Genomic DNA, 10,402 nt, shown 5'->3' with positions numbered 1-10,402 from the left:
TGCTAATGTGCTCTAATTTTGCATGAGTTGAACAGAATTGAATTCTTTACATTAACATTTTATGAGTTTGTCCACGAAGAAAATCTCATTATTTCATGATTACTGATGAGCTTTTTCCTCTATGTTAACAGTTATCTAACTCATTACATTCACTCATTCTTACAAAGGAGTAGTTGGACACCTTCATCTCCCTCCTACAGAGAGGAAAGGGAATCCCACACCATGAACATTGAATTGAGCACTTGACACATAGTAAAGGTGGCTGTGTGTGAATGGGCCCTTACCACTCACTGAGTCTGATGATATGTCTGCAACAGGGACCCTGTGTTGAGTGTCCCAGGTAAGAGCATGAGGCAGTGTGAACTGTGCCAAATATGTGTATAAGCCTGTGCCAAGTAGAATTTTAACTAATTTAGAGAGTGTTCCCATGTTAGCATTGACAGTATCTAATATACAACCTAAGTTTAGAATTGAACTTTCTAAAAAAAATTGAAGAATAGTAATGTTTTAGGTGAAGATGAAGACAAAACTACAAACACTTATACAATGCCCTAGGATGAAGGAAACGTTCTTATCAGTGCACCTGACACTTTCTGACACTTAATAATTCCCCTTTATTAAAGCCAAAACCATATCTTGTATATTGCATTTTGACTGCATTAGCAAGCTGAGACACAAGTTGACATGCTTTGACAGAATCAGTTCTTTAGGTGGTAGGATTGAGATCCTTTTTCCTCTTCTGAAGATACATCAAGAATTTTCCAAATTTAAAAATAAAGTGAGAAAAGAGCATAATCAAAGAATATCTGACTACTGAGAGGTAATTAATAATGGATTACATGTATAATATGAATACCAAATGGACAAGGAAGAAAGTGAGAGAAGAAACATTTGATGAATGTTTGATGGCTGAAAATTGTCCAAAATTAGTGATAAACATGAGACCTCAGATCAATGAGCTCAGAGAACACCAGGAAGCATAAATCTCCCTCAGATACAGCTATGTATATTATATTCAAACTGAAAAAAATCAAAAACAAAGAGAAGATTTTAAAAAGGGCAGAGGAAAAATAAATCCTACCTTGACAGAGACAGGAGTATTTATTACATTGGACATCTCTTCATCTATTCATAATCCATACCAGCAGGAAGAGTTGAGTGAAATTCTTAATGTAAGAAAAAAACACCCATACAAATTTAGGATTCTAGATCCAGAACTACCCCTAAAACACAAGGAGATATAAAGACGATCTCAGATAAACAAACCCTTGGCGGCATTTGCAATTTTTTCTTGCAAGAAACGGTAAAAAAAGTTGTTGAGAGAGAAAGGAAATGATAGAAGTTGGAAATGCAGATGTATCTAGAGAAAGGAAAAGCATTTGAGAAGGAATAAATATAGGTAAAGTCGAATTTATGTTTCTTGTTCTTAGCTAATATAGCAGGTAACAGTTTATTTTTAATAATAGCAACACTATTTTGGATAACTTATGACTAAGTGACTTAAAAAGTTGTTGTATTATAAAATAATAAAGCAAAATATGACAACAATGTTATAATAGGGGGAAAAGTTGGGAGGACTCTTGCATTACTTGCACTACATGTAAAGTACAAAAGTGTAGGTTAAAATACATATAGATAAGTTTTAAGTCCAGGAAAACCAGTAAAATGATGTTTAAAGAATGTAATAAATAGGAAGAAAGATAAGACAAAATTAAATTATATATATCACTAAAAGAAAACTAGAGAAGACAAGAAAATAGTTGAAAAATAAAATACAATGAAACAAAAGCAAAAGATAAAATCTACGGGAGCAATGAGTACAAAAGAGCAATTTCTCTTACAGTTTCTTCTTTGATGCAACATTGTTTAAGAGCAGGTTCTGTACCCTCCATATATTAATGAAGTTTCCTGTTCTTCAGCTATCATTGATTTCCTCCTTCATTCCATTATGAACAGAGAAAGCACTTTGTACAATTTCCATAGTTTCAAATTTTTAAAGACCTGTTTATCTTAGACAGAACAAGCATGTGGTCTATCTTGGAGAATTTTCCATGAGCACTTAGAAGAATGTTTATAGTGCTGTTTTTGGATTCAATGTTCTCTATATTTCCATTAGATCTAGTTTATTTATCACATTATTTAGGATCACTTTGTCCTTGTTGATCCTCTGTTTAGATGCTCTAATGCAGAGAGTGGTGCCTTCATGTTTCCCTCTATTATTGTAGAGAAACCTATTTCTCAACTTCAGTTTTGCCATGTGTTCTAGTTGCTAGCTGCTGGAATGCAATATACCAGAAATGGAATGGCTTTCCAAAGGGGAATTTAATAAGTTGCAAGTTTACAGCTCTAAGGCCAAGAAAATGTCCCAATTAAAACAAGTCTATAGAAATGTCCAACCAAAGGTATCCAGTGAAAGATACCTTGGTTCAAGAAGGCCAACAAAGTTCAGGGCTTCTCTCTCAAGTGGAAGGGCACATGGTGAAAAAGGTCAGGGTTCCTCTCTCATCTGGAAGGGCACATGGCAAACGTGGCATCATCTCTTAGCTTCTTCCCCTGGCTTCCTTTTTCATGAAGCTCCCCAGGAGGCGTTTTCCTTCCTTATCTCCAAAGATGGCTGGCTGGCAGACTGTACTTCATGGTGCTGCAGCATTCTCTGCTCTCTCTGAATCTCTCCTTCTCCAAAGTATTTCCTCTTTTATAGGACTCCATTAACTAATCAAGTTCCACCCAAATGGGTGGAGATATGGCTCTAGTTAATCCAGTTTTACAGCCACTCTTGATTAAATCACAACTCCAGGGAGATAATCTGATTATATTTTCAAACAATCAATACTGAAAGGGATTAGAGAAAATGACTGCCTTTACCAAATGGAATTATGATTAAAACATGGGTTTTCTAGGGTACATACATCATTTCAAGCCAGCACACCATGGTTTGGCTCATGAATTCGGGCTACATTGATTAGGTATATACATATTTATTAATGCTATTCCTTCCTGGTGAATTTTCCCTTTACTAATATATAGTGTCCTTCTTTATCCCTTAAAGCATTTGTTTTGCATTTAAAGTCTGTTTTTTCTGGTATTAGTATAGCTTCACCAGCTTTTATTTCATTACTGCCTGTGTGGAATATCATTTTCTGTCCTTATACTTTCAACTTATTTCTATCCTTTTGTCTAAAATGAGTCACTTTTAAAAAGCCTATAGTTGGATCATATATTTTATCCATCATGCCAATATGTGTCCTTTTCTTGAGGAGTTTAATCCATTAACATTAAATGTTATTACTATGAAAGTCATCCTTACTTCATTCATTTTATCCTTTGGCTTTAAATTGTCAAATGTATTACTTATCTTTCCATTTATCCTTTTTTAAGATAATAATAGGTGTGGAGGTTTGAATCTGTTATGTACCCCAGAAAAGCTGTGCTCTTTTAATCCGTTATTTTTGGTGGGACATTTTTTATTAGATTGCTTCTATGGGGATAGGACCCACCCAATTCAAGGTTGTTGTTAATCATGTTTTCTGGAGTCATTTAAGAGAGGATAAAAGGCACAGATATTTTGGTGACAGCTCAAATACAGAAATGCCCAAATAGACACCAGCAAGGAGTCAAAGAACTTCAGAGAGAAGAGCCAGAAGACATCACCACGTGGCTTCCAATGTGACAGAGAAATACAGATGCCATAGTCCTTCCTCAGAGTCAGAGTGTCTTTGTCTGGATGTTTTCATTTGGGTATTCTTTTGTGATTAGGACTGTGAGGTTGTCACTTAATAAATCCCTTGGTAAGAGCCAATCCATTTCTGGTATATTGCATTCTGGAATCTTTAGCACTGAAAGAGTTAGGTGTGTTTGATTTGCATATTTCTGCTTTTTATGTGGATGAGAAATATTTAGCCATCATGTTCACAATATTCTTCCTGGTCCTTTTCCTTCTCTCCTCCCTCTTGGACACCTATGATGCAAATACTTATATGTTATGCTTTGGCAATTACTTTCCTGAGGCCCAGTTCAAATTTTTCCACATTTTTCTCCAGGTTTCCTTTATATGTTTTTGTTGTTATGTCCTCTACTTCACTGATCCTTAATTCTGCCTCTTCAAAATCTGCAGTTGTGCTTCTAGAATATTTTTAAATTCATCTACATTATCTTTCATTTCCATAAATCTGCTATTTTATGTATTCTTTTGAATTCCTCTTTATACTCTCATAGTGCTGTCTTGATAACCATTATCTTTTTAAAGTGTCACTGAAATTAATTAGCAGTTTTGCATGAATATTTTTATTAGACGTTCTAAATCCTTTATTTCCTCTAATTTCTAAATGTGATCCTTGGTGAGGCCAAATCTTCTTGTTTGTTAATGTGCCTTTTAATTTGTCATGGTTTCTGGACATCTGATTATCTTGAAAGGTTAATCTTGAAAGTGATTTTCCCTGTCTTGTCTAAGATTTTGTTTTTGGTCAAGTTCCTGTTGAAGGTTTTCTTTTGCTGTATTTCACAGCCTAACCAGAGCCATGGTCCCATGCAGGGCGTGCAGTCCCCTCTGAATTTCCCCAGCCTTCCAAGCAGTCTGTGCTCTTTCATCAGCTTCACTGCCCTGCATAGGTACATTAGGTTTTATGCTCTCTGACCCTCTGTTTGCACTGTATGTGGAGATAATTGCCATGAAATGACTAAGCTTTAATTATTTGCTAAAATAAAATATTGGAAATTTGAAAATCTGAAGTCTAATGGTACATATGTGCTCTCTGTGAATCTGTAGTTTAATGATTGAGCATTCATATTCAATTTTTTAAATCCTATTGTCACTGTGTAGCTCCAACATCATCGTTGCTCATTCCATCTTTTCTTTAGGGGTGTTTGGGTTATGGCAATTTTAAATTTTTCATCCTGGAAGAGTCTGCCACTAATTTGGGGTAAGGAGATGGAACTATCTGACATTCTGGAGAGGCTGGACCCTCTAGGTTTCAGGACTTATCCGGACCAGGGACCATCTGGAGGTTGTAGGATTCTGGAAAGTTACTCTAGTGCATGGAACCCTTGTGGATTCTTACATATTGTCCTAGGTGCTCTTTGGGATTGGCTGGAATGGTCCTGGTTGGGGGTTGGCAGGTTATGATAGGTAGCAAGGTCTAACTGAAGCTTGTGTAAGAGCAACCTCCAAAGTAGCCTCTTGACTCTATTTGAACTCTCTCTGTCATTGATACTTTATTAGTTACACTTCTTTTTCTCCTTTTTGTCAGGGTGGAATTCTTGAACACATGGTAAGAGGCTAAGATTCATCTCTGGAATTCACCTCCCACATTTCCAATGAAACTTTCATCCCTAGATGTTATGTCCCATGTAAGGGGGAGGGTTGTGATTTCACTTGCAGGGTTGGCTTACAGAGAGACTGAGGCCACATCTGAGCAACAAAAGAGGTCCTCCAGAAGAAACTATTAGGTTGTCTATAGGTAGTCTAAGCTCCTCCTCTACCTATGCAAACTTCACAAGAGTAAGCCTCAGGATTGAGGGCATAGGGCCATGGAATTTTGAGAGTCCCTATAATATTCTTTTAACTATTTCTAATTGTAAGGCTTATTTTACCAAAGGTTGTTACTAGGGCCATTGGAAAAAGTCTTTACTTTTTTCAGAGGCAGTCTTTTGGCAGTTTTCTGCTGCCTTAAGGAAATTCCAGGTATGGTTTCATTCTAATGTCCTGATTTGTTTACAGTAATTAAAATAAGGTTTTTGAATCATGCCATTCAGAGTTTTTATTCTTTTATTTCAATAGTACAAATTTATATATTCATCTCAGGCAATTATTTCTAAGTAGTTTAAGGGAGCTCTTCAAGAATTTTCTTATTAATTTGCTCTTACCATCTGGAGGTATAAGAATATACATTGAAAATGCATACAGACACAAATATAAAATTAGTCATTCAAAAAAACCAAGCAGATATTCTTTTGAGAGGAACAAATTAAAAATGGAATGTATTATCTCATCCAATTTCTACCTTCTTGCTGAACACTTTTAACTATAATATCTTAAACTTTTATGGTAGTATTTTCATTTTAAATTCTATTGAGGCCAGATCATGTTAGATAAATAAAACCTTTTATATACTCATTGCCAAAATCTTTTCAATTTCAATAAGCCCAAAAGTTTCCATTTTAAAAGGACTTCCATAATCAGTCAGTAACCAGTTATGAACATTTGACCAATACAAATACAGGTATACACCAATTAATAACTAGAATGAACAAATCAGCTAACAGGTATTAAATACTTAGCACAGCAATGAACAATTAAATAAACATCAACTCTTATTATACCCAAGTAGTATACTGGCTAGAATTTAAACAGGTTTAGGGAGCTTCATTAAATACCAATTAATAATTGGAATATTCATTTTTTCAGAGTATAGTCAATAAACAAATTTAGGCCAAGACCTCAATCCCTGTACTGAACACAGTCCAAATACAGCAGTTAGCAATTAAATTGATGTAAACCACTTATCACACCAATTTAACAATTAACCAATACCTAGGTAATATGGCAGCTAACATTTAAACTGGCCTACTTAATTTCATTAAATACCAGTTAATTATTAGATTAGGTCAGGTTACTTTACAGTACCCAAAAAAAGTGCAGAGGTTAGAGCAAAGAGGATCATTCTGGAAGTAAGTCCCAGGCCTGGTTCAAGGAGAGTCAAACCTACTATTTACACTCTGATCCTCTTTTACCCTGATGGCACACTCACCCAGTCAGATGTCCTGAGCTCGAACTGGAAACAGTTTCTCTCTTTGAAGCTTTTTTAAGGAGCCAAAATTCACTGGGCTGCTGGCAACCAGAGCCTCTAGACTAAATGTAGTCCAGCTGCCACATGGTTGGTTAACTGGCTCTACCACTCTGCTGGGACTCCAGACATTCAGGCATTCACACCAGGGTTCCAGGACCATGGCAGAATAGGATAGATTGAGTTCAACCCTGATCCAACGAATGACTATGGAAGGAATGGGAGGATGACTGAGATGACAATTACATGGTGTAGGCACCCTGGGAGAGTATTCAATACCACATAGAGTGGCCCTTGTTGCAAAAACTGAGGAGCTGAGAAGCAGAGAACCAGAGACCATCTGGCTGGTGCAAACAGCCTAACACAGAAGCTCAGAGTCCTCAGGAGGGCATGGTCAGGGAGACGGGTCTAGGAAATAAGGAAAGCCCCATTTCTTGAATGCACCAACCTCATCAGTGCAGCCCCGTTCCTCACACATCTGAACTCCATCACCTGTCCACCTCCCTGTGCTCCAAGCGCCCCTGCCATGCCAACTCCTTGAGCACTTATCCAACCCACAGTTCTACCCCAAGCACAGTGAAATCCTCCTCCCCAGCACCAGCACAGTCTCACCACACCACTCTCAAGCCCTACATCCCTGTCCCCACCCCCTGCAGGCAGTTGCTTGCTTATAAAGGCTACTTGTGTTGACCTCCACACCCAGGCTACACACAGCCCCAGCCCATAGAGTTGCGCCACCCCATCCCACCTCCTACAAGCTCTGCACACAGGGACAGCAATTTATGGCATCTCCAGATCTGTGCATGCACATGGACTCCAGTTATGACCCCGGATCTGGGAAAGTGCTGACCTGCACAGCCAGACCACATCTGTCTGCAGCCCCTGCAACATAGTGTCGACCCACTGGCATAACTTGGTCCATGCACACAAAGGGCCCATGCTCTAGACCAGTGCTCACTAGGGCCACTACCCCCAGGCCCATGAACACCTAATTTCAGGGTGTAAGTAACCTGGGAGAGTCTTCTGCACCATATAGAATGACCTCACAGGCATCAGCATAGCTTCCCCTACTTGCACCTATACCTGTGCTGCAGTGCATCACTGTACTGTTGTGCCCCTTGCTGTGACCCGCATACTGTTTCACATCCATCCTGCAAATACAAGGCTTTAGACTACTGTAGGAACTCAACTTCCAAAGTAAACCAACCAAAGTATTTATATGCATGAAGACAACAAAAGACCATTAAACATATCATGATGCAGAAAGCTATAGCCCAGTCTAATGACTAAATTAAAACACCATTGGAGAAACAGTCATTGGAACAACTAACCAAAATGCTCAATTAACTCTGCAAAATAAAATCAAAGGGATGGATAATGACATAAAGGAGATCAAGAGCACTCTAGAGAGGATAAGAAGAAATTGAAAGAACAAATAGAAAATTAGCAGATATCACAGAGATTAAAGATGCAATAGATACAAAAAGAAACATACTATTGACACACAACAGTTGATTTGAAGAGGCAGAAGAAAGAGTGAACTAGAGGAAAGACAACTGACTTCAAACATTAAAAACAGTAAATGGCAAAAAAGATGAAAAAATCTGAATTGAATCTCAGGGAAATGATGGAGAAAACAAAGTGCACAGATATAAGAATCATTGATGTTCCAGAAGGAGAAGAGAAGTGTAAAATTCTAGAAAGAGCAGTTGAAGATATAATGGGAGAATTCTTCCCAATCCTTATGAGGGACAAAAATATACAAGACAATGAAGTTCAATGAACACCAAATAGTATAAATCAAAATAGGCCTTCTCCTAGACTAATACTAATCAGTCTGTCAAATGTTGAGGAGAAGCAGAAAATCCTGAGAGCAGCAAGAAAAACAATCTACTACGTACAAGGGAAATCACATAAAACAGAGTTTAGAGTACTCAACTGGCACAATGGAGGCGAGAAGGAAATGGTATAATATATTTAAGATCCCAAAAGAGAAAGACTTTGGGCTAAGATTTCTTTAGCTAGCCAAATTGTCTTTCAAACCTAAGGGAGAGTTTAAAATTTTCACAGCAAACAAATCCAGAAAGAATTTGTCAACAAGAGATCATACCTATAAGTGTTACTAAAGGGAGTTCAGCCAGTTGAAAAAAAAAAAAAGAAAGGAGATGGCCATCTGGAGAAGGAAACAGAATTGAAGAGTACCACTAAGGGTAACTCAAAAGATAAAAAGAGAAAGAGGGAAAAATGTACAGATATGTCAAATAAAATCTCAAAGATAATATGGTAGATTAAAGAAATATAGTTTCAGTAATCGCTTTGAATGTTAACAGATTAAACTTACCAATAAATGATATGAACTAGTGGAATGGATTAAGAAATATAATCTGGCTATAGGCTGTTTACAAGAGACTTATCTTAAACACAAGGATGCAAATAGATGGAAAGTGAAAACAGGGAAAAAGATGTTTCATGTAAGTAACTAAAACAAAGCAAGAATAGCTATACTAATATGAAACAAAATAGACTTTAAATGTAAAGATCTTATAAGTGACAAAGAAGGACACTATATACTAATCAAATGGACAATTCACTGAGAAGAAATAACCATCATAAATGTTTTTGATCCCAATCAAAGAGCTCCAAAGTACACGAGACAGACATTGTCAAAACTGAAGGGAATGACAGACGTTTTAACAATAATAGTAGGAGACTTGAATACACATCTCTCCTCTATAAATAGAACAATCATACAGAAGATCAACAAGGAAATAGGGAAGTAAAACAACTTGATATATGAATTAGACTTAACGGACATATACAGGTCATTACACCCTGAAACACAAAGATATACATTCTCCTCTATCACTCATAGTACATTCTCCAGGATAGATCAATAGATCATAGGCTTGGACACAAAATATGTCTTTATAAATTTAAAAACACTAAAATAATTCAAAAATCTTTCTTTGATCACAATGGAATGAAGCGGGATCTCAATAACCACCAAAGCATGAGAGCATACGCAAACATATGGAGATTAAATAGCACACTCTTATACCACCAGTGGGTCAAAGAAGAAATTACTAGAGAAATCAGTAGCTATTTAGTGATTAACAAAAATGAGAATACAACATGTCAGAACTTATGGTATGTGTCAAAGACTGTTCCCAGAGGGAACTTTATTGCCCTAAATACCTAAACTAAAAAAAAAAGAAAGAGCAAAAATCAAAGACCCAACTGCTCACCTGGAGGAACTTCAGAAGAAACAATAAACTAATGCTAAAGCAAATAGAGGAATGATAAATAACAAAGATTAAAGAAGAGTTAAATGAATTGGAGAGCAACAACAACAACAACAAAAATAGAAAGAATCAATAAAACAAAAGTTGGTTCTTTGAGAAAATCAATAAAATTGATGGGCCACCACCAAGAGTGACAAAGAAAAAAAGAGGGTGCACATGAACAAAATCAGAAATGAGAAGAGATGGATTACCACAGACCCTCAAGAATTAAAAAAAATCATAAGTATGATATAATAAGCAACTATATGCAAACAAACTACAAAACTTACTAGAAATGGACAAATTCCTGGAAGCACACAAACAAGCTTCCTAAATCAA

Source organism: Tamandua tetradactyla, chromosome 17 (genome assembly GCF_023851605.1).
Source record: "Tamandua tetradactyla isolate mTamTet1 chromosome 17, mTamTet1.pri, whole genome shotgun sequence".
Lineage (NCBI taxonomy): Eukaryota > Metazoa > Chordata > Mammalia > Pilosa > Myrmecophagidae > Tamandua > Tamandua tetradactyla.
Note: the sequence above shows the minus strand (reverse complement) of the source record.